Source organism: Diceros bicornis, chromosome 5 (genome assembly GCF_020826845.1).
Source record: "Diceros bicornis minor isolate mBicDic1 chromosome 5, mDicBic1.mat.cur, whole genome shotgun sequence".
Taxonomy (NCBI): domain Eukaryota; kingdom Metazoa; phylum Chordata; class Mammalia; order Perissodactyla; family Rhinocerotidae; genus Diceros; species Diceros bicornis.
This window is the reverse complement of record NC_080744.1, coordinates 20,687,791-20,712,350: the sequence shown is the minus strand read 5'-3', so window position 1 is coordinate 20,712,350 and position 24,560 is coordinate 20,687,791. Positions and strand designations below refer to the sequence as shown.

Here is a 24,560-nt window from a genome sequence, read left to right as displayed (position 1 = left end):
GCAACAGCTCCTTACAGTGTACACTCCACCTCTCCAGGTAGAGCCTCTCAGGAAGGAACAGCACATAGTGGTAAGATCTTCCTTTCCTATCAAGGGGTGGATTGAGAATATGTTCCATCGACCCACCTCTGTCATGGCTCAGACTAATTAGGATGCCTATTTGTATCAGAGGACTACTGACTCCACCAGGCTACTCTAAAAATGCAGGGGCTATTAAGTCCTGCAGAATATGTAAGTCTTCCAAATGCCCCTGTCCCTATTCCTGTGGAAGCCTCTGTGGCCTGTAGAAAGGGAGTGGGGGAAAATCCTCCCGATGCCTGGTATACAGAAGAGTCTAGTCGGGGCAACTTGCCCACGAGGACTGCAGTTGCTATTCAGCCCAACACTGACACCATCTGGATGGAAACGGGAAAGAACTACAGCAGCCAGTGGGCTGAACTCAGAGCAGTTTGGCTGGTGATCACTCATGTGCCCTTGCCATTAACCCTTTGCACCGACAGTTGGGCTGCTCTAAAGTGAGTAACCCTGTGGCTTGAACAGCGGGAAGCTGAAGGGTGGATGATCATGAATAAGCCCTTATATGGAAGGACATTGGGTTCACCTGCAAAAGCCTGAGACAGTCCTCACTGTCTTCCACATTCCAGTTCATAAGGTGCTGACACTCCCTGGCAATCAGGAAGCTCCTGCCCTAGCCCAGGTACAAGCCTAGCAACTACCCTTCAGTAGATACAGCAGATTGGGTACATAGAACAGCAACACCACAGCACCCAAGTGGGATGGCATATTGCCAAGGATGCCAGATTGCCCTTGAAATACAGTGACTTGGTTAATGCAGTAACAGCATGTCCTATGTGTCCTAAAAACACTCAAGGCAACTGCCAAAGGAGTCTGGAGTTGTCCACTGGAGTTCCCAACCAGTGAGAGATTGGCAAATTCATTATATTGGCCCAATCCCTCTGATTAAGGGTTCTAAATACGACTTGGTTTGTGTGGACACTGCCTCCGCCTTAACTCAAGCTTTTCCCTGTTGCACTTAAACCAGGCTGCCAACATTAGCAGATTAGAGAAGCTGAGTACCACGTACAGATACCCTCATTGAATAGACAGTGATCCGGGATCACATTTCAAAGGTCATTATGTGCAAGACTGGGCAAAAGAATATGACACTGAATGGAGGTTCCATCTCCCCTACAACTCACAAGCAGCAAAGTTAATAAAAAGGAAGAGTGGAATATTAAAGCAGGAGGTTAAATTACTAACAGGTAAAACCACCTTGGCCAAGTGGACTAAAGTACTACCCCAGGCTTTAATACATTTGAATGATCAACCAGTAGGGCCTGTTGCCCCATATGCCAGCCTGGGGTCCCCAGCACCCAATACCGTAAAGGTATGAAAGTCTCGGAGACAGCCGTTGTCCCAACTCTCACCGTGAATCCCTATGCTGTGCTGCTGAGAACACCAAGCTCCATCACACCTGGGAAAGGGGTCACCTACTGGAATTTGCAATGGGATGTCCCATTGAGATAGCGAGTTATTTCACACCTCTGGGTAAGGGGGAATGACTCAGTCTCCACTGGGATCCCATTGTCCTGTTGCAAGCTGGACCTGTTGAAACGCACTATACCTGGAATGGAACATGAACCATTGAAAGAGGGGAGAAAGTGGGAGTCCTAGTCTGGCATATCCCACCCCTAGTCCATCTCCTCATCCTGACACTACTGCCTCCCCCAGCCAACATTGTATGGTATGCACAACCAGGTCAGATTCCTAAAGCTGCAGCTACATTAACATCTAAGAATTGGGCACAACTGTGATTCTTACAGAAGGAGAAGAACTTCCCATATAAGTTCCTAATAAATATATCTTTTTGATCTTAGACTTCTGCTGTTCTGTGTTGTTTGGTCATGGAATGGGCACCTGGTGGTAATACCTTTCTACAGTGGGCCCACTTGTATGCCAGGCAAAGGAATCAATCCAAATGTTGGGTCTATTGTCAGCTGCCCTTCTCTAGCTCGTTAGGATTGCCATGGTGGGTATGACCACGCCAGGGAAGGGATTGGAAGGCCCTAAAGCAGTACATTAAAGAAGTAGAAACTAGGACTAGTACTCTTATTTCATCTGATATTACCAGTACTGATCCAGAAATGTGGCCTATGTTATACACCATCAATAACACTGGGCATGGGTATTCTTTTTCTGTCAATCAAACTACACAGGAAGCATAACAAACTGCTGTCTGGAAGGGTCCTAAGAATGCCACCAGAGCCATGGGTGGCTACACTCAGATTTGGGAAGGGTTCATGTGCTTTACCCCAGGTTATGGACATTTGAGCACTCGTGAACTCTTCTGATGGGAACAAAAATATCACTCTAAACAGAACCAACCAAACTGTACCAGGGATATGGAATGGATATCCCCAGAACTGTGTAGTCATTCTGCCACATTACAGGACAGCTACTGGTTTGGCACTGACTGGTCGCACTGCGCAAGTATTTACTGGGTACTCTCAAATGGGGTTTTGTGCGGCAGAGATTTGTGTGGCACAGATCTTTGGCCATGACTTCCACCTGGGTGGTTGGGCCACTTCACCCTGAGGCTTCCCTGGGCACAGGGCAGAACCTGCAGACTGTAACAAATGTTGCCAACCGCCCTCTCCTCAAGGCCAGATAGGCATGTTCTGTTTTCCACTGGTACAATCATTGGCCACTGTCTTTGTTACCTCCGTTGACCTGGAGGACGTTCTAGCCCTCATAGAAGCCCTTACTAAATTCACCCAGCAAGCCTTAAATGATAGCCGACAAAGCCTGTTTTTGCTGAACACTGAAATGTCTCTAATGAGAAAAGCTGTCCTCCAAAGTAGGACGGCCTTGGACATTATTACTGCCTCGCAAGGAGGCACCTGTGCCATTATCCAAACATAATGTTGTGTGTTCATACCTAATGAGTCTGTGAATGTATCATTTTTATTAAATCTTACCTGAGGACACAAGTGAACACCCTGAGTGATCTGACCCCCAGCCTAGGGGACTTAATAAATCAGTGGTTTGGATCATGGGCTCCTTGTGGAAAAAAAATTGTTATTTCTTTTGGGAATCATTATCTTAAACTGTGTTTTCTCTTGCAAGTGCTTATATTGTTGCTGTGGTATCTGCCTGCGGTGTAGCCAGATAGCTGCCAAATGAGCCACCTCTATGTTAATAAAACCTGCTGACCGCTCAGGGCACACTGCAGAAGAGGAGTGTGTGTGTGTTAGACTGTAAAAGCCGCTCAGGAAGGGTGGAGTGTTGCCAGAGTTCATCAAGAGGATGTGGCGGCTGGTCGACTCTCTGGCTAGACTCGGGCAATCAGAGGCCCCTTATTCCCTCCCCTGTTCTTGGAAAGTATGTTCCACACTCTGCTCCTACACTAGGAGCTACTTCTAGGATACAGCCCAGAGAGGGTAATGTGTTATTGAGACCATCTGGACTATAAACTTGACTGAACTCCGTTAAGGCCTGCATATAAATTCTTAAGATTCTGGCGGGCAGGTGTGGAGATCTACTCATCTTCCGACCACCCAAGACAAGCCTTGTATGTAAGTTCCCTTGCTTATTAAAACTGCCTCCTACCAATCTGGAGCTGTCTGCCTCTTTCTTCAGTCTCTTTTGCCCTCCATGTTCATGGGCCAGTTTTGAATTCCACCCGGGAAATCCTCAGGTTGCAAACCAAGAGACCCCAGCTGGTCAAAGCTGTACATGACTCCCTTTACTTCTTCACCCTGATGACGTTGTAAACAGTATGGAAAGAAGCACCTTGGTTAGAGGATTGTAGACGGCATCGCAGCAATGGCTTCCGCACTCATGGCCTTAGTACTGGAATGCTTATACATCTTTAGTCTTGCGTCAATAATCTTTGTAGGGTCAGACAGTCTCCAAGAAGATCGCCGCATCCAAGGATTGTTTTGTCTGTTAAATTGTGGCATTTGGGGCTGTCCCAGGTGTGATTTGAAAATCCTTCACTCAACTGTCAAAAGCAGCAATTAAAAAATCTTCTCCAGGAATTGCCAATATAGTAACTCCACTCTAAACGTATGGGGGGAAAAGCATGCAGTTGCAGGGGCCGGCGGGTGGCGCAGCGATTAAGTGCGCGCTCTCCGCTGCGGCGACGCAGGTTCGGATCCGGGGCGCGCACCCGACGCACCGCTTGTCAAGCCATGCTGTGGTGGCATCCGGTATAAAGTAGAGGAAGGTGGGCACCGACGTTAGCCCAGGGCCAATCTTCCTCAGCAAAAAGAGGAGGATTGGCATCGGATGTTAGCTCAGGGCTAATCTTCCACATACACACAAAAAAGTGTGCAGTTGCCAAGGGCCCAGGGCTTTCTGGGTTTCTGCTCAGGGTTTACGGTGCAGTGGAGGAGGACATCCCACGGCAGGCGCCTGCTGTCCCGAGAGAGGTTGCCTGATGGGAAGTTATGTGACTTCTAGCTTCTCTTGCATCATAACCTTCACTGGAGAATCTGAATAGCCTCAAATAATAAAATTTCCCAAATTTCCATTTGGTATGCTCCAATGGAAATGCGTGTTCACCAGGATTTAGAGGTAAGCCACGCAGAGTTTCAGTCAGTGTTTTCCTTGCACACTTTTATTTAAGGAAAGTCTCTGTGCTGTGAGGGTTAATTCCAGCATGCCTAGAATTAGCCTGAGCTGTTTTGCTGAAGTAAGAGATATGCCAAGACAGTATTGACTCCTAGTCAAGGCATGAATTGTACTGATTAATAGTGCTGCTTTTCAACCGAGGGGCCAAGGGGAGTTTCTTGTAGTTTGTACCCACTTGTGAGCATTGTTTATTGATAACAGAGTTTACATCTGGTGTAAGTGAAACTCCCGGAGGGCTCTACCACTGGGGCTGCTTACTTCACAAGAATGTGCCTACATTAAGTCCCCTGGTTCCAAAGTGTTCTTTGCTTGTTTGGTGGTTCTGATTTGAGAGAGAAAGTACATCCACCGCAGTCCTGCAGACGGAGGACAGTCAAAGCTAATTCTTGGCTTCTCCTGGTCTGTGCTGTGAGGCAGATCTTTGGTTGAGATGCATTTCTTTATTTCAATACTTCTGCCATTTTGCATTATTTTCTTGCAATAATCTGTAGATTCCTAAGCATTATAATTGCCAGTCCTGTGAGAGTACTTTAGCAGTTGAAACTTGTTAGACTGCCACCATTAGTGAAGCCTCCAACAAGAAAAACAAAGAGTAAAACAAATAACAAACAAACAAAAAATCAGAAGATACTAAGAGAATGCAAGGAAGAAAACAAAAAAAGACAAAAAAATCTGTAACTCATATCCTCAAGAGGAAAAGAGAAGGTGTCTATTGCACGCAGTAGAAGTGGAAGCTATTTGAAAAAATTAGTAGAAAATTTGGAATATAAAGTATGGAAAATCTAAAAAGTAGGAAAAAAAGACAGAGATGGAAAATAGTGGAGAAAAGAGCCAGATGTTTAAATATTTTCTAAAAGAAGTTCTAAATTATCAGAGAAAATGGAGTAGGGGAAAATTAACAAAGAATATTTCATGAGAGTCCCTAAAACAGAAAAAACATGACTTATGTTGAAAAGTCGTTTACTAAGTACCAGCCCAATAAATTAAAATAGTCCCAGCCAAGGTACACCATTATCATGCAATGTTGTAACACCAGAAATAAGGAGAAAAGGTTTCAGAGAGAAAAAAGAAAACACAAGATTGTATGATTATAGAATTCCAGCAATTCAGAGAAAAATCTAAAATATTTCTGAAGGAGAAATTTTAAAAAAGTTATTTACAAAGAACAACTTTATAAAATTATAACATTATAAAAATTTCAAAATATGTCTATATTTGTAAGTTACAGTCATCAGAATATGCTTCCAAAAACGTATCCAGATATTTTTTATGGTATGGAACAAGATGTTATATAGTTTTGTGTGTGTGTGTGTGTGTGTGTGTGTGAGTGTGGAACGCTTCACCAATTTACATGTCATCCTTGTGCAGGGGACACACTAATCTCTGTATCATTCCAATTTTAGTATATGTGCTGCCAAAGCCAGTTAATATGATTAATATAAATACTAATAGCTAAAAAAAATCATAAAAATTATTTTAAGTGTTGCAAATAGCGATCACATATTACTTAGGAGAGATGACAAATCTTTCTAAATTGCTGTCCTGTGCCGGACCTGAGCACACTAGAAAATAAAATATTGGTGTATTGATAATTATTAAGTGTTAGGTGTTTTAGAAAGTATTAAACATTTTAATTTAAAAACAGTAAATTGCAGGGGGGCCCGGTGGCACAGTGGTTAAGTGCATGCTCTCCAATTTGGCAGCCCAAGTTTCGCAGATTTGGATCCCCAGTGCACCAACTCATCGCTTGTCAAGCCATGCTGTGGCAGCATCCCATATAAAGTAGAGGAAGAGGGGTACTGATGTTAGCCCAGGGCCAATCTTCCTCAGCAAAAAGAGGAGGATTGGCATCAGATGTTAGCTCAGGGCTGGTCTTCCTCACAAAAAAATAAAATAAAATAAAAATAAAATTGGTACATTGTGAAAATTTATCATTTTGATCACTGAAACACACAATAGGTGACTGGATATTGTCCCTGATAATCAGGAGTTTCTTTATAGCGGTGAAATATAACCACCAAAGAACAGCCATCACAAGAAGTGGAACTTGAAAAAAAAGTATTTATCATTGCATCATTTGATTCATTCCCATGTTATGCAATCTGGATACCAGTGTGTTAGAAAATTTACCCTCTACACATCCAAAAAATATTTTCTAAAGACACTACCAATCTTCTGTTTTTTATTCCTTCTCAGAGAAAGTCATCTCTTTCCTTTCCTCCTCCTTTATATTGAATGACATATGCCTTGATAGCAGGCAATAGAGAAGTATGTTTTCTTGCCATTAAAATAAAGAGACTTCCATGAGCAACGTGTTTCTATGGCCACAGTGCTTGTGTGTGCCCTTGTATGAGTGTCAACTTCATCAGGGTTTAGTCCTTAACTGTACTACAGGAGATTGCTTAGCACAGGCTTTCTATTTATAACCTACTAGAAGTGATTTTTGAAGGAGAAATAATCTTCGTTGTGTTATTTACTGTGTGCAATGCAGCTCAGTACGTAAATTGTACATGGATACAGTTTATTCTATAAAGGAGAATCTCTGTGTAGAGCAGTAACAACTACACTTGCATGCTCAGCACTAATCTCTCGTGCTTTTTGTATCTGTGCCAAAGTACTTTTGGTAATATTAATTGAGAGAAGCCACACAGTATTTTAAATAGAGTCATGGGAATTTGTCCCATTATACAGCTGAGTAACTATACAAAACATCCATCAGTACTGACCACACCATCGAATATTGCATTGTGGCATCAACCCAAGACATTACATTTATCTAATCAGTGGCTTTACATTTACCTCAATCTATTTCAAGAAAAGAAATGAAATGCTTGCTGCAAAATTACATTTCCAGCAATTTCTGATAAAGGAAGGAGATGAACTTTGAATGGAACAATTGTTTTCTAAATGGATTTTTAAGACATGGTATACTGGGTCTCGAGTTCATTGATTTGTATTGGGCCGAGAGGCATGGGTTGAAAGGGGACATATCTCCAGTAGAAGAAAAAGTTGGAAGGAGATTGCTTGTTCCCTGAATCAGAGGCCTGAAGCCAAATTTAAAAACCTGCTCACAGAGCAAATTTCTTTTGATTCCTTAAAATAAAATTTCAAAATCCTATAAGCACGGGGACATCTTATATCTTTTGGGACATTTTAAAGAGAAAAATACATTAGTTCAGTAGATGATTCAAAGGATTGGAAATGGAATATAGGACCTTTCACCCCTAGGTTACCATTTGATGAATGCCACCCAACTTTAAAGCGACCATAATTCTTTTCATTGTGTTTCATTGTGGTAGTTTAAGGAATAGTCATAAGATTTTCATTAAGATAGGAACCCTTGGATTCCCTGATAGGATATTCACAGATCATTTAATTTGATTTCTGAACCTGAAAAAAGCTATACTAGTCGTTTGTGAGAATACATTTACTTATAATAAATCACCAGAACAAAAGGGCAAGTTTTCCCCAGCTAAGCATTTAATTTTTATGACTGAAGCATGCAAACATAAAGCCTTTAATTGTTTTATCCCCAGCTAAAATAACTTTCCATCCACTAAATCAATCCATTTTTTAATGCGCTAAACTGCTTTCTTCAGTATTATCCTGTGGAAATAAGTTGCATTAATAAAAAAAAAGTTTAATTCTTTTCTCTTAATGCCATTAACTGTTTTTTTTTTATCCTTTTAGCAGATAAAAGGTATATAAGAATATACTGATAGCATTTTTTTTTCTTTTCATAATTTTGGAAGTTATATTTCTCTACCATTAAGGCCAATGAGTTTGCTTTTGCTTTTTTCGTTAAGTGCTTCCCTTTGGAATTTAATTTAAAAACACATAAAACATCCATCAACATAAAACATCCACACAAATGGATGGCATGGAAATTCTAAGCTATTTCAAAGAGAACCTGAGAGGTTTTTGTGTAGTCAATGACCAGTCTTATCCCTGTCTTGCTTTCAAGCTGTTGCTAAATTCAGGGGATGGTTATATCCCAAGAATCTCTCATCAAGGGATTTTGCCTCTAGGAACGTCTGATGAGACTGTTCAGTGACCCTGTGGATGCATTCTATTTAAAGAATCAGGTCATATGCACTATTCTGGCACAGACAGTTGCTTATTTTCCTGGAGGAAGTATGTTAGAAAAGAAGTGTTTGAAAAAAAACCACCTTGCAATGTTCTCCTTGTGAATAAATCCAGGATTATTCATTTGATTTTGAATTCAAGATGCCATAGTTCAAAAAGTGTTTTTTTCCACCCATTTCTCTCTCCAAAATATAAATAAAATAATTGGCTTTAAAATGGAAAGTGAGGGCTGGCCCCGTGGCTTAGCGGTTAAGTGCGTGCGCTCCGCTGCTGGCGGTCTGGGTTCGGATCCCGGGTGCGCACCAACACAATGCTTCTCCCGCCATGCTGAGGCCGTGTCCCGCATACAGCAACTAGAAAGATCTGCAACTATGACATACAGCTATCTCCTGGGGCTTGGGGCGGGGGGAGGAGGAGGATTGGCAATAGATGTTAGCTCAGGGCTGGTCTTCCTCACACACACACAAAAAAATGGAAAGTGAATTGTTATAGGCCATTTCATACTTATAAATAATCCATTCAGAGGCTTACAGACGGATGGCATAGAAATTTCAAGCTATTTCAAAGACAACTTGAGAGGTGTTATTTTAATAATTTATAATTGAAACTGGTGTGATCATATAATCAAAATGTGTCTAACTCTCTCACTTCTTCATTCTCCAATATTTAGACCTTCTCTGTCTCCTTATCTTTCTTATTCTCTTTCTTCTCTCCTGTCTCCCTCTTTCTTTCATGCTCTAAAAGGAAATTAGCATGTTATGCTTCTGACTTTTCCATTGTTGCTTCAGTTTTTGGAGGAGACTAGGAAATATATATCCACTGGCTGTAAAAATATAATTTAAACATAGAGAGTTACAAACAGGTTGATGTCAAGAAATTATATTCCTGAAGAGCCCAACCACATAACAAATGAGAGTATTGAACAATTTTAGTTGATGGTGTTGAATTTCATGTTTTGTGGTGGAGTCATAGGTTCAAGGCTGGTAAAATTTATAAAGACCGTAGAATGTGGTTATTTCGATGTGTAATTCATCATTTTACATTATTCCATCAAATCTGCCTCCCAAAAGACATTCTATATTTATTAAAAAACCAAATTATTGATGGGTCAAAATGAAATCGGATTATCAGAAACTACATTTTATAATATGGAACTATCACAAATAATATCTAATAATATACCATATCTATGCACTATACTTTCTTCAAGTTCTCCAATTTGGGCTGAGATTGTGTAGAATGTGGAAAAGTATTTATGTCTTTACCTACAGATAAATATAAGGCAATACTTCTTTTCAGCATGTTCCACATGTGGAGTCACTTCTGTGGTTGCTTTTATTGGGAATTTTATTTTCATTTTAAATTAGTTTAGCTCTCAGCTATTGTCACTCTACCTTTAAATTATCCACAATATTGACTCAAATCCACATTTTACAGAGTGCAAAAATTCAATGACAATATACACCCACCCACCTCTGCCTCAAGATTAGGATAAATACTACATATTCATAATCATCTCTGGCTCAAAACTTCTCCTTCAGCAAATTAATTAATTCCATAGATCAACTCCTACCCAGGCTTCCCATTCCACACACACTTGGATGTAAAGCTGTTCGCTCATGAAACCACACACACAATCTCATGAGGTATTTGTGTGTGCTGTATAATTTCCTGAGCAATTTAGGAAATGTTAACAGTCAACATTCCCAATATAGAGTCTATTTAAGACTAAATAATAGCATTCATTGTTCTAAAAGTAGCTTTTTTTCCCCAGGTCTTCACTGGTAATTATTCACTTGTCGTGCCTGCTCAAATAATCTTTCTTCCTGTCACCTTTTTGATTGTTTCTCCTTCCTTTCCTCTTCTCCCTTTTTATTGTGGAGAAATCATCAGAGAAGCAAACTAAAAGGTTCTACACATTTCTCATGCAAAGGAATTTAGTCCTCCCTTCATTTTCGCCTCTCCATCTAGAATCTGCCAGTGACTCTTTTTTTCCATCAAAGATGTTTCTAAACAGGGACAGTTAACTCTTAAGACAAATTCTTCTTCTATTTTCAATACTCTAAGTATTTATATAGATAAAATGTGAGACGGTTCTTGTTTACTTATCTCTGTGGTAACATGCTTATTTTATAAAACCTACTTACAATGACTAGCATATTAAAAAGAGTACAGTTTATTTAACAACAATATGCAGAATCTGTTACCCATATACAATACAGTTTTCAAGATCATCTTTCCCCAAGAATATGAGAGCCTGGTAGCCACTGAGCAATTTGTCACTGGTTAGTCCCTAACTAAATAGCATACAGTTAATTATCATCCTAAAATCAATTTTATTCTAACACCAAATATATGGGAAACCATCAATGGAATCTTAGTTAAATTCACACATTAGGATGAGGATGACTTCAGTGGTACATTTTTTCATTCAACCATGTATTCAGTTCCTACTATATGCTAATAAGAATATGAGACACTGACATTATGACAGTGTATACAAAAGACACAGAGCCATCCCTCATAGAACTCACTAACAGAAAGGGTAGATCTTTCTCAAAGCCATATCCTTCTGGTGATTTAGCTTTTGATGTCCTAAAAACCAGTGATTCCAAGGCCAGTGTGTTTCAGTTTTAAATCTTAATATATCTTGTGAATATTTCCAAGCAGCAATTGAATATAAATAAATAATAGTAATACTGCTAAATAAACCACTGGCATCAATACATTAACTGTATGATGAACTCCCCAAAAGACCACCAGAAAAATGTATTGATGAAGTAAATCTACACTTACTGTGGTAAGGTAAAACCCCATCTTAACATAGTTTTATCAGGTCTCAGAAGAGGGAATTCAGGAGAGGATATTTATAGGATTTTAAAGCCTGGGCTGGATGATTACATGGTGACTCTTTTAAGTTGGGAAACTGGTTGGTATTAGGCAGAGTTTGTGATATAATAGCTTTGAATTGGAGAGCAAATGTCTTTGAGCAAGACTTGAAAAATTAGTCTATATAAGTTATTCTAGTTGCTTCATATTCTTCCAAGAATATGTATTTCATGGAGCAAATAGTTAAGTTATTTTTGCTTATTCTGAGTATTATTTAGCATAGGAAAAGTAACATATACCCAATATCACCATTGTATAAGACAGGAATCAGAAATTATATTTGTTTCAGTTTTTGGCTCACTTAGGAAAATGATATATTAGAATGTTCTTAGAACATTTTTTAGGCATTTTTAATGAGGTATGTTTGTGAAACTTTTTATGTTAGGATTTTGCCTTTGTTGAGATTCCTCTTTGCTATTAAGTGCAATGATATAGGACCCAAAGTCAACATCATTTCCTCCAGTTGGCAAAAGAAAAAAATATATACATATGTATACACACATGTGCATATGATATTACATAGTATTTTATATAGATGTATAATATATATGTAGGTTTTTCTTTCTTGTTTTTGCTTCTTTGGGGGATCTTTCCACAGTATTGCACCAAAGATCATGTAGCTTCACTACTATCAGATTCTTTTCCTTATGGTTAATCCCATATGCTTCATCTATGGGAAGTCATTTCTAAAAAATAAATTCATTCATTAAAAATTCCTTCTAAAATTCCTTACAATGACTTCCAGTTTACTACAGGCATCACCTAAAATTTTGCCAAGCTCTTTGGTGGCCAAATTCATTGTGACCTGACACCTTCTTATTTCATAGTTTACTACTTCCCTTACCATCCCATGGGGTGCTTCAGCCATATTGAACTCTCCATCACCTAATACACTTTTATCCATGTTTTTCCCTCTTCATGAAGCGCCCTTCTTTCTCTGTGTGCCTCATTAATGTTTTGTTATCCTTCAAGACTCATTACAAGCGTTTCATTCTTAGAGAAAATTTCTCTAATGGCTTAAGGCAAAATTAATTATCCGTAATCAAATAGTGCATTATAAACAGTTTTGGAAAATTTATAGTTTCCTAAGAAAAACACTTTAACTAAACTTATTAATAATCATGAGATACATTTATGTTAGTAATACAAATAATGGCAAAAAATGTTTTAAAAAATTCATTCATTCATTCGTCACAGATAAAGCAAAGAAGATAAATTAAAAGAGATGGTCTCACAGAAACCAAAGGGAGAATGTTGCACTGGGATAAATGAAAATGAAAGAAAACAAACCTGTTTACAAAGTGTCAAAAAATGCAGGATAGATAAGTACAATGACAGCAAATTGAGCATAAAGTTTAGAAGACTGAGGTAATGACAAGTTTATCAAAGTGGCTTAAATGTAAGAGTGGAGATAAAAATCAGATTTAAGGAGGCTGAGGTGCGATTGAGAAGTGAGGAACAATTACAGACTACATTCAAAAGGTTGGGTGTGATAGGAGAGAGGGATTAGACAGAAGGACCCATAGTTGGGACTGGGCGCTCTTTTGCTTTGCAGGATGGAAAAACAACCAAGATGAAACATTTATAACTCAGGAGAGAAAGAAAAAAGATAATAACATCCAAGAAGATGTAAGATAAGAGAGTATCTATGTAAAGCGTGAGTAGTAGTGTTACTCTTGAACTGGAATAGTGGCATAGGATCCAAAGATGAGAAGAAGAGAAAGAATGACTGCAGATGTAAATAAGTACCTGAATGAAGAGTAATATATATGTGAAGATGAATGCAAGGCACTCTGCTGAGAAGAAAGGTACACTGACTGAGTAAGAGACTTGAGGGAAGGAGGTCTGGAATAGCAATTGAGGATAATAGAAATTGCTGATCAAGGATAATTAAAAAGATTGATAAGTTGCTTTGAGCGGTCAGCTAAGTTTGGAAATTGAGAATGTATAATGGAAACAAAGTACACATTTATGTAATTTTTATCAGAAGATCTTAGAACATGAATTGATTCCAGTTTGAGAAAACCATATTTTAGGGTTTAGAGTCCTTTTTGATTACTTTTTTGCATGAGAGGCAGAAAATCATGGGTAAAGAGAGTTAGGATGTTGATGAGAGATACTAAGCCATGGGGCTCAACTTGGGTATGTGAGTCAGCTTTCCCTGTGGCAACAAACAACTCTAAAATCTTAGTGGATAATGGCAACAAGATTTTATGATTTGCTGACAGATCTGCAACTCAGTATTGCTTTGGCTGTTCTACTGTCTTTGTCTTCTTCAAAACATTTTCTCTAATATGGCACTTGTCATGTCCACTGACATCTCATTGGCCAAAGCAAGCCATTTCACATGGTCAAGCCTGACCATGGGATAGGGTAATATACACATCATATAGGGAGGCTTGGCAAATATAAGATATATAAAACTCTTTCAGGGAAAGGAGTGGATAACTGGGAAGAATAACACAACATATCACATTGAATAGGAAATATATGAAGCACTTAGTGGTAGTTTATGGGTTAAAATAAAATGAAATAGAAAGGGATTGAAGAGTAAAATAAAACAGAATAATGAGTTTAATGGGAAGAAAGGACTGAGGCAGCTCAGAGGTTTATGTTGGATGTTAGCTAATTAAAGTTTTTGAAGTAGACCACTTAGTAGCAATGGAAAGGTCTAGAATGTGGTCATGAGAGAATGTTGCTGCAGTATAGGATGGTGGTAGAATTTATTAGAGGTGTGGAGGGCGAGTAATGGAGTGACTAGAATTTGGGTTGTCACCACATGAATGCTGAAGATATCTAATTTAATAACAAGAGCAATGGGAGAAAAGAAATCAGGAGTTTCCTGAACCTCCAGGAAAATGGAGGAATAGCCGGGGGGTAAATAAGCATCAAAATATAGAATTTTGAAGACTTCTGGTTTCTGATTCTGCAAGTAAGGAGGTTGAAAGTCTCCACACTGTCCTGACAACAAGTAAAAAACTGAACAGACTGAAAAATCAATAACTCTTCTTGGATCCTTAAGAGAGGGTAGGACACAAGGCAAACTGCTGCCCCAAGGTTGGAGAGATGGGTGAATACAGGAAGTCTCGACTTTCTGGAGCAGAGGCTCATGAGTAGAAACTATTATGGTAAGTAGTGCCAGGAACCAGTGCCTGGGTAAGAAAACCAAACTATAATTGATGAATTGCTAGAAGCTAGGTGTGGACAAATCTGAGAGTTAAAAAATCCATTGGGACCCAGTGATGGGGGGCTGCCACAACACTGAGGTTTACCACGAGGAGCTCAACAAAATTCCCAAGATAAATATTGGAGAACAATCCCCTCATGCTTCCTGCTGGGGAGGAGGAAAAGGAGCCATTTTGAAATATGCCAGAGCACTCTGCTCTTCTCAACAAGACCTGCCCTCAGGAGAAATTTGTTAACCAGACCCTAACAGATTGGTATTATCAGAGACTAACTGACGTGGGGAAAGGAAATACCCAGCTCCAGCCTACTCTAGCCATCCTGTCTCACCTAAGGGGGAAGAAAAAAATTAAGAAACACTTGTGAAGTTTATAGTCCAGAGGCATAGGGTCACTAAAAGACTGAGACCTAATTATAGGGCTATAGAATTCTTCCCCTCCCCCCACACTTCACCACCATATTACTAAAGGTCTACTTATAGCAGTTCGTTTTACCAGTATATCATGCCTGGCTATCAAGAAAAAAATTACAAAGCTTACCAAAGTCAAAAAACAGTGTGAAGAGACAGAGCAAGCATCATAAACAGACATAGCAGGGATGCTGGAATTATCAGACTGGGAATTTAAAACAGCTATGAATAATATGATAAGAGCTCTGATGGATAAAGTAGACAGCATGCAAGAACAGATAGGCAATGTAAGCAGAGAGATGGGAAATCCTAAGGAAGAACAAAAAAGAAATGCTGGAGTTAGTAGTATAGGATATGTGAGAGTCAAACGAGAAGGACAATAATTTAGGACGTTATTACATATATATCTGGCAAATGGGTAGACAACAACTCTATTAAACGTTAAAATGAACAGTAGCAAAATCTATTTAATTCAGTCTGTTATTCATATTAAAGTTGGGTCAAATATAGATTTATTTCCCCTTTACTTACTTTCTAGTTGGCCTAAAATATATGTAAATGAACATACTGGGAGGAAGTAGTCATAAAAGTGGGTCTGAGAGAGGACATATGCTATTTCAAATAGGATGCGGGTTGTGATAACACAAGGGTGTTTAACACAAATGATCATTACAGAGCCAGGCCAAGCTGAAGAACTAGAACTATCCACTAGAAGAAAATCTGCCTCAGAGAGATATAATTGTTAGAAGTTATTAATAGCAGCATTGAGTGTACTCAGGAAATCAAGGCAAGTTTTAGTATTTTTCTCAATATTTTTAGTAACTTTCTAAGGTTATTTTATATCAAAATGAGTTTCAGCTCTCAGTGTTTGTTTATAATTTAAGCAAAGACTGTTATGCGTGTCTTGGAAAAGTTTGAAAGTGCTTGTCCAAGCCTACTGCTATCTAGGCAGGTTTTGAGCTTTTAACATTACACGTTACATAACATTTTTTTGTTTTAGAAAAAAGGAAATTTTAATAATATTAAAACTTATGGATCCTGGATTAATTCCATTGATTTTTTTATGAAACTTCTTCAAAATAGTTACTTGTCACACATTCATCAAAGAAAAAATTGTTACAAACAAGCATCAAAATGTAGAAGACCCATTAGATATCTGTTGCTATGCAACAAATCACACCAAATATTAATGGCTTAAAATAATTCACTTATCTCATAGTTTCTGTGGCTTAGGCATCCAGGCATAGCTTAGGTGGGTCCTTTGCTTCAGTTTCTCACAAGATTGAAACCAAGTTGTTAGCCAAGGCCTATGGATTCATCTAACGGCTCAACTAGAAAAGGATCCAATTTCAAGCTCACTCAGTAGTTATTGGCAGCATTCACTTCCTCAGGGTTGTTACACTGAGGACCTCAGATTCCTCAATGGCTGTTGGTTGAAGGCCCCTGAAGTTCATTGCCATGTGGGCCTCTCCCACATGACAGTTAGCTTCATCAACCATGTAAGCTAAGAAGGTAATAGAGAAAGTCTGCTAGCAATACAGAAGTCACAGTCTTTTGTAACACAATCACAGAAGTGAGATCCTTCTCCTTTCCCACATTCTATTGGTGAAAAGCAAGTCATATGTCCTACCAACACTCAAGGCATGAATGTTGATTAGACAAGGACATGAATACCAGAGGTAGAGATCACTGGGGACCATTTCCAATGTCTGCCTACCACATATGTCTGCTTAGATTTATTTATTTTTTATTTTCTATTTAAAAAAAATTTTTTTTCCAGCTTTATTGGGATACGATTGACATATAACATTGTATAATTTTAAAGTATATGATGTTATGATTTGATATATGTTTATATTGTGAAATGATTACTAGAATAAAGTTAGTTAACACATCCATCACCTTATATAGTTACATTTTTTTTTCTTGTGATGAGAACTTTTAAGATTTACTCTTAGCAAGTTTCAAATGTACAATACAGTATTGTTAATTATAGTCATTATGCTGTACATTGTATCCTGATAACTTATTCATCTTATAACTGCAAGTTTGTACCCTTTGACCACCTTCAACCATTTATTCCCACCCCCACACCCCTGCCCCCGGCAACCACTAATCTGCCATCTGTTTCTGTAAGTTTGGTTTTTTTAGATTCCACATATAAGTGAGATCATATAGTGTTTGTCTTTCTCTGACTTATTTCACTTATCATAATGCCCTCAAGGCCATCCATGTTGTTGCAAATGGCAATATTTCCTTTCTTTTATTTACTGGTTGAATAATATTCCATTCTATATATACCACATTTTCTTTACCCATTTATCTGTCGATGGACAATTAGGTTGTTTCCATGTCATGGCTGTGGTGAATAATGCTGCAGTGAACATGGGAGTGCAGATATCTCTTCAAGATAGTGGTTTCGTTTCCTTTGGATATATGCCCAAAAGTGAGATGGCTGGAATATATGGTAGTTCTATTTTTAATTTTTTGAAGAACCTCCATACTGTTTTCCATAGTAGCTGCCCCAATTTCCATTCACACCAACAATGAATGAGGGTTCCCTTTTCTCCACATCCTCACCACACTTGTTATCTCTTGACTTTGAGAATAGCCATTCTGACAGGTATGAAATGATATCTCATTGTGGTTTTGATTTACATTTCCCTGATGATTAGTTGTAGGGCCTGGGCCTTGCTTTGCTGAGCAAGAGCCCACAAGCCCATTGCAACCGTGTGTCCTTCTGGCTCCCTTCTGGGCAGGATGTCCAGCTGTGGGTATTTGTAACAACCCGGGGCCTGACCAGCCTAGATCCTACCTTATCTCACTTAAAGAACATCATGTCTTGAAGGGACACATAGCCCCTCCTGGGAAAGCTGATCGTACAAGGGACAGCCCCTCTTGGCAAGCATATAGCCTTTGTGTTCCTTGTCTATATAAGCAACCCCTTCCCTACCCATGGTAGTAGGTGCACATTTCATTCCAGCCAGCTGCCACTGAACCTCCCTGTAAGTAACTCCCAATAAACCAATATGTCTCGTTCACCGTCTCTGGGTCTTTTCTTTGTTCTCTCCGCAACCTATCCCAAACTACTCATCCAACTGGATATGTGGCCAGACATTAGTGATGTTGAGCACCTTTTCATGTACCTGTTCACCATTTGTATGTCTTCTTTGGAAAAATGTATATTCAGATCCTTTGCCCATTTTATAATCAGATTATTTATTTTTTTGGTATTGAGTTGTATGAGTTCCTTACATATTTTGGATATTAACCCCTTATCAGATAAATGACTTGCAAATATTTTCTCCCATTCCATAGGTTGCCTTTTTTATTTGTTGATCATTTCTTTTGCTGTGTAGAAGTTTTTTAGTTTGGAGTAGCCCCACTTTTTTATTTTTGCTTTTATTGCTTGTGCTTTTGGTGTCATATCCATAAATCATTGCCAAGACCAATGTCAAGGATCTTTTCCCCTGTGTTTTCTTCTAGGAATTATATGGTTTCAGGTCTTACATTGAAGTCTTTAATCCAACTCATGGTAATTTTTGTGAGTGGTGTAAGATACAGATCCAGTTTCGTTGTTTTGCATGTGAATATCCAGTTTTCCCAATATCAATTATTAAAAAGACTATTTTTCCCCATTCTGTATTCTTGGCATCATTTCTGAAGATCAGTTGATTGTACAGGTGTGTGTTAATTTCTGGGCTTTTTGTTTCTTCCATTAATTGAGATGTGTGTTTTTATGCCAGTACCAAACTGCTTTGATTACTGTAGCTTTGTAATATATTTTGAAATCAGGAAGTGTGATGCCCATAGGTTTCGTGTGATGCATATAGGTTTATCACCATGACTTTTGTTCAACATATGATGTTATTTAACATCGGCTATTAACATATCTAGTTTATTACTACATTAAAGCAGTCTGTCTTTGAGTTATACCTCCTGTGTTCCAGAAAATAAAATGCTTCAATAATGATCACTTGGTGATGAGTTGCTTCTTGAACAACTTTATCTCAACTAGGCCATCATTGTGAACTGTTTTTGAAAGTTCAATTTTAAAATACGGTATGATTGGACACTAGGGCACTCAAACACACACAAACAAGCAAACAAGCAAGCAACTATCATCCAAGAATATGATCTACATTCATTTACTCTATTCTGGATAGTCTATTAAATGCCAACATTCCGACTTTAATTGGCTTCCCTGTTTTTCCAGCTACTCCTGCAAATTGCACTGACACAACTTCTAAAACAACTTGTACTATAACTATTTTGACTGAAAACAACAACACTAACAAGCTTTTACTAGGGTCTTACCAAGAACCAATCACTTTAAAGACATTACCTCACTTAATTCATTACGTTAATCTACAATGCAAACAAATTGTGTAAGATGCTGATTTTAATTAACTTGAGAAAAAATAGATAACGGTCAAGTTTTGAACAGATGACTTTGAAACGACTTTTGTATGCTGAAAAGTTACTTTTTTTCCTAGTCCAACATCCTTTAGATATAGCATTAAAGGTAAATACAGAGAATAATTACAATAAAGTACCTCTGTAAAGCATCATTCATATGAATAGCTCAAAGCACTTTTTATTGCATTACTTCATTAATCTTTGTGGTATCCTACAGAGTGAGAGTGGCAGGAATTTTATTCTCTTTTATGAATTTTTTTTAAAAAAGTGAATTAAGAACTTTAACTTCGAGGTGCTTTCTCCATAGCATATCAATGACTGCTTGAACTGAACGGTGGTAGGCTTAGATCTCTTCTTCCAAAATACTTCATTAATTTATTAAATCATACTTTTAGCTAATACTTACTGAGTGCAAATGTACATTATATAATTATTAAAGAGAAGGCTCTGAAAGAAGACTACAATCTAACTTAGAAAGGCCTTAAATATTAGGCTAAGTGTTTTTAATGGATACAATAGGCAGTGGGGGTCCCAAAAGGGTTTGAATTGGAGGCGACATAATAAAAGCTGCGACCTAGCGTTATAAATGTTCGTTTTTATCAAGTAAATAGGGAAGGAATCACTGATGAGCTTTGTGCAAAAGCCCTCCCTGGAACTCATGGCTTAACAACTCTTTATCCAAGATTTATATAGAGGCAAGGCTTAAGGAGATTTGGTCTGAGTCATTTCAATTCAAGACATTTAGCAAACCTCTATCATGGTCAAGGTGCTGAATATAGAAGTAAATGAGAATGTCTCTGCTCCATAAAAAGATTCAATCTCATAGGAAGGATTAAACAAGTACCTAAATATCTGTTTTATGTGGCGGAATATAAATACCATTAGAGAGGTGAAGCAAAGTGCTACTGAGGTATATAGGAGAAAGAAAACACAATCTATAGGCTGCAAATTGGATGAAACTTCAGAGCAATGGTAACTCTCACAGTGCCACAGATACACCTGTGGATGAAGGAAGCCATTGGTCTTTGTATTTTACCCACAGTAATTTGAATAAACAGAATTTCAGCAGGCTCTTATGACATGGATGTGAGAGAGCATTCCCCAGAAGGAAAACAACACTTTTTAAAAAGGCAAGATAAACAAACATTTACTATTCAACAATTACTAGTCATGTAATTTGCCCTGAGAGTAAATACATAGGATCTATCACCAACAGAAAAAGATGATTTTGAAAGGCTTTTAATACCAGGTTTATTTTTCCTATATTATGATAATGTACATATGGCTTACCACAAATGGTGAAGTAGTTTCTAATTAATATTATGTTAAACAATTTTATCTTTTGTAATGATCCCTTCATAGAGTCTAATTTCTTTATTTTATATTGCATTTTCAGTCTTTATGTTATCTTAATGGTCTTCTAACACCTCACATTTACTATCAAGAAATTATTGCTCTTGCTTTCAGCTGGACTGTTTACTCTGGACGCTTGGTGCATAACCATCATCTTTCATTCCTTTCATTGCCCTCCCGGCTAGTATTTACTCTTCACTGGATACCCGTCTTCCTCCTTTTAGGTTTACTCTTTTAGCTTTGCTGGTGTACATCTGCAAGTAACTTCTCAGGTAAAGATGGGTAGCAGATAAGATTTCTGATGTTTAAATCTATACTCATACTTTTAAATTTTAATTTAGTGTACATATAACTCAAAGAGAAAATTACTTCCATTAAAATCTTTGGAGTCATTTTCCATTGTCCTTTGTCTTGAGCGTGCAATTTTTCTGATGAAAACTCTGATGCCCTTCTAACTTCTGTTCACTTTTTGTTTTCTATTTTGGTATTTCTTTTTGTGTTGTTTTGGTTTTGGCTTTCCTTTCTGTAAGCTGTTTGCTATTTTCTTCATCCCTGGTATGTGGAAAAAATCACTGTGAGATGTTTAGGTAAAGTCATTGTGTTCCTGTGTATATGCGTGCGTGTGACCTTAATCCTTTCCTATGCTTAGTGGGCCCTATCAATTTTAAGGTTCCTGTCACTTTTTATTACTGTGAAATTTTCTGCTATTATTTTCTTAAAATAATCCTATATTTTCTCTTTCCATAAATTCCTATTATTTATGTATTTGACAATATGGAGTATACCTTTACGTCTCCCAGATTTTCGGTTTCTTGATTGTTTTGCTTTAAATTCTAGGAGTTTTCCTCAATTCTTCTATCATTTTTCACCTTTCCTAATTTTCAAGGGTAATTTTTGTGTCAGTTTTTTTTTTTTATTTTTCATAGAACCTCATTCTGTTTTTTATGAATACAAAATACAGAATTTTTCTAATGATACCAATTAGATCTAGTTTTTTCTTCTCCAATGTTTCAAATGTTACTCTTTCATCTGGGATCAGGGGTTAGCTTTCTCATTTGTATTGCAAACTTTCTTGACAAATTTGATGGTCCTTCAATATCCTCTCACATCTAATAGTGGGTGGGACTTTCAGGCTGGTAGACTTCAGCTAAGAATGAGCTGGCAGGAATTTAGCTACTATGCAGGGCATCCCCAAACCCGTAACATACAAATGTGTGGAGACTCTATTATTGTGTGGTACAGATACCCTATTGTTCTATTTATTCTAAAACTATTGGTTTAAACTCTTTAGAGATGATTTCTTTGGGAGGGATCTGTATGGTTTTTCCTGTAATTGGACTAGAAGTGGTGAGGCTAGGGTAGTTGGACCATTGCACCTAGGTGCACTCAGTCTCTCCAGTTCCCACCCACACGTCTCATACCTACGTCTGCTGTCACCATATACCTGGTGCCCAGCATCTCTTCATATTCTTCAGGGCCATTCAGCTGTAGCCTCTGCTACTGTTAACATTTTTTCAACTTTTGTTTTTATTTTATCAGTCCATTCATCTTCATCCATTTTTCATCTTCCAGAGAAGTTTTGGAATTTCTTACCCACACATGTCTTGCATTATATACTCTTTATTGATTGAGAAATATACTTTTCTATTTTCCTCTTGTTTTGGTGTATTCTTAAGTGAGAGAGGTTATAAACATATGTACTTGATTTGTCTTCTTAAATCATAAGTTGATACCATTGTTTTTCTTTTTTAATCAGGGAAGTAATATAATCTGAGCTGTGTTTTAGAAAAATAACACAATAGTGTGTAATACAGATTGGAGTGGGTATAAGAAATACAGTTTTTGAGGTTGTGTCTAGTCAATATATAAAAAGAAATATAATAAGGATGTGAGCAGTGGAAATGGGAAGGTAGAGCTTTTTAGAGTTGAATCTATGGAATCTGTCAACTCTACTAATGTGCTTTGAACTAAGTTTTGCTGCTCTGTAAATGGTGGAAGTTAAAGAAAAAGCAACATATCAAATACCATATAAGTTAAAATAGAAAAAAGGCGCATGATTAAAAACTTGATTTTTTAAAATATATTTTATTGTGAAAAAATATAACATATATGGAAAAAAATTATGAACCTGTTAGCACAACTTAACAAATTGTTATAAAGTGACCACCTCTTCCAATTACTATGCATGAAAACATAACAAACAAATGCAAAACTTGTTTTGTTATGCTTGTGAATTCTGTGAGCGAGGAATGCGAACAGGGGCACTGGAAGATGGTTTCTCTCTGCTCCACTGTGTCTGTCCTCAGCCTCAAGAAGGCTTGAAGGCTTATTCACTCATGAGTTTGGTGATTAATATTGGTAGTTGGCTGGAGGCCTCAGTTTTTCTCCATTGAGGCCTCTCCAGGTAGTTTCTCCATGAGGTCTCTTTTCATAGGCTAATTTAGATATCCTCCCACCATGGTGATTGGATTCCAAGGGTAAGTCTCCTGACAGAGAGAGCAAGGCAGAACCTTTTCCTATTCATGACCTAGCTCACTCCATTTACTACTTCTTTGAGCAGTCACTAGCCCCCTTCTTAGTCACAATGGAAAATCATAAAAGACAGCATTGCCATCTGTGGAAAATACCACCCAGATGAAGAATTGCCAACAGGATGTAATATACTTGTGTATCTTTCTTTCTTTTTTTTGTTTTGTTTTGTTTTGTTTTGTTTTTTTGTGAGGAAGATCAGCCCTGAGCTAACATCCATGCCAATCCTCCTCTTTTTGCTGAGGAAGACTGGCCCTGGGCTAACATCTGTGCCCATCTTCCTTCACTTTATATGGGATGTCGCCACAGCATGGCCTGACAAGCGGTGCATCTGTGTGCGCCCGGGATCCAAACCCAGGCCACCAGCAGCAGAACACCCACACTTACCCACTACACCACGGGGCGGACTCCTTGTGTATCTTTCTTGATCCTAAATCTGTGCATTGCTTTAGAGGTAATGACTATCCTGATTTTTATAGTAGTCACTTATTTGCATTTCTTTATAATTCTCCACCTTTGTATGTGTCAATAAAGGATATATTTTAGTTTTGGCTAGCTTTTGAACACTATGTGTATAAAATCATACTGCAACAAATTTTTGTGTCTTGTCTTTCTCAATCAACATTGTGTATGTGAGATGGATCCATGTTGTTGCTTGTAGCTCATTTTGATAATCACCATGTATTAGAGTCCATTCGGTTCCAGTATCAATGAGAGCCATTACCCTTTTTCTTTCTGGAGGACCAGTGAATAGTGAGCCCAGCATGAGGCCTCTGATCGTCCCCAGTGGCCTTCACCTGGAGGCGATCTTGGCCTGCATCCTATACCTGGGACATGGGAGGCATCCACTCCGAATAGGACTGTGTTCCTGAAGCCTCTGCTGGAGCAGGTGGGGCACTAGAGTAGTAAAGGTGGTAGGAACAATAGGGGCAGTTCTGAACTGTTGTTCAGGTTATGAAGACTTTCCACAGGCCGATCAACACAGCATTGGGTTGCCCATAGAGTCTCAGAAGCAATGAGGTCAAACCACATTTGCTTCTGGGCTAATGGACCCTTT

At 38.2% G+C, this 24,560-nt stretch overlaps 2 pseudogenes; one reads left to right on the top strand and one right to left on the bottom strand.

Annotated features, from left to right (window-relative positions):
* Positions 1-201: 201 nt before the first annotated feature.
* The window catches only part of LOC131405269 (peptidyl-prolyl cis-trans isomerase A-like), a 98,874-nt pseudogene continuing 74,515 nt past the window's right edge, over positions 202-24,560 (top strand).
* Positions 5,959-6,058, bottom strand: LOC131406707 (U6 spliceosomal RNA; annotated as a pseudogene).